The sequence below is a fragment of the Penaeus monodon genome, chromosome 20 (genome assembly GCF_015228065.2).
Source record: "Penaeus monodon isolate SGIC_2016 chromosome 20, NSTDA_Pmon_1, whole genome shotgun sequence".
Classification (NCBI taxonomy): Eukaryota; Metazoa; Arthropoda; class Malacostraca; order Decapoda; family Penaeidae; genus Penaeus; species Penaeus monodon.
The window spans coordinates 39,739,177-39,740,437 of record NC_051405.1 but is presented as its reverse complement, the minus strand read 5'-3'; the positions used below and the strand labels follow the sequence as shown (position 1 = coordinate 39,740,437).

The following is a 1,261-nucleotide window of genomic DNA, read 5'->3' as shown; positions in this document are numbered from 1 at the left end:
CACCATACATACTGGCTGGCACAAATACGCAAACACTGGCGTCAGCCACAAAAAAAAAAACTAAACTAATGGACACCCTCATAATTCATGCTACGGTCTGATTCACCATCTTTCAAAAGGAAGAATGTATGCAATGGTGACGTTACTATAAAAGAAAGAAAAAACCCTGATATATTAGGTTGCATGTCAATTGGAGTTGATGTGTTAAATTAACATCTCAAACACGTGTATCCATAACAATACACAAAAAGCACAAGCAAATACACAAACACAGTACTTAATCAGACTTCGCAGACGTGTATTTAAAAGGGGCGTTTTTCGCGCTCCTCGAAGCGCGTGGTCAACGAAAAAACACGTATTAAAGTAAACTATGATTTACGTTATTCCATCAAAATAAGACATTTGGTCAATGATCCCTTTTGAGATTCCCTTGTTATCCCTTTATTGCAATACCCTGCGGAAAATTATTGGACTGGTAGTTCAGATTGTATGCTGTCAAGGTTATATTTGTAAGAGTGCCATTGAAATTCCCCTATTCGTGCTTTTACATAACTATTCCACTAATGGTGCCATTCAAGGCTCTGTTAACTACAACAATGTTATCATTATGTTATTCTAAAATCTTAATCTCTTCCATATTATTCGTTCGAGTTCACGGAGAACGTGCTTATCTTTGGGAGTATATATCACTAATTATCAGTCTTAACAGCATACACTCAATGCATTTTATACATTCACACACGAGTAGTTTCTTTGCTCATCCATACACAACTGTAATGCCACTACTCGTCCACTCAACAGGAATGTAGGTCAGAAACCGCTAGTAGGGCAAGAGTATACTTGGAACTGTTAATGTTGGTCCTCCCGTCGCACTGACCTTTCTCGTTAAAACACGCTTGTTACTAAAAGGTGTGAGGGATGTGGAAACTTGAGGGGAAGGGAGGATAGGAGTGCCAGCCATGACCTTGAATTATTCCACCCTGACAACAATGCACACATCCTGCCTAGAAATCGTTCCCGACAATAACAACTTTCCCCCCCCATGTTACTTATCAGTGGCGCTCCTTATAAAGGCAACGCGCAATATCAGGGGCACCACTTGGTGGTTCTTGGCAACATTACTCAAGGAGGAATAAATGAAAATGAATGGTTATCTTTAAATTAATACAGGTAATTGATGTTTTGATAGTCTTTTAAAGAAAACTCTACAAACTGCGAAAGGTCAATGACACATATACCTTGCATTGTGCAAAACCTTAGT

General features: G+C 38.9%; 1 protein-coding gene across 1 annotated transcript in view; it reads right to left on the bottom strand.

Annotated features, from left to right (window-relative positions):
* LOC119585811 (solute carrier family 25 member 36-like) overlaps positions 1-1,261 on the bottom strand; it is a gene marked incomplete at its 3' end in the record, with an annotated part of 29,761 nt that overhangs the window by 15,955 nt on the left and 12,545 nt on the right.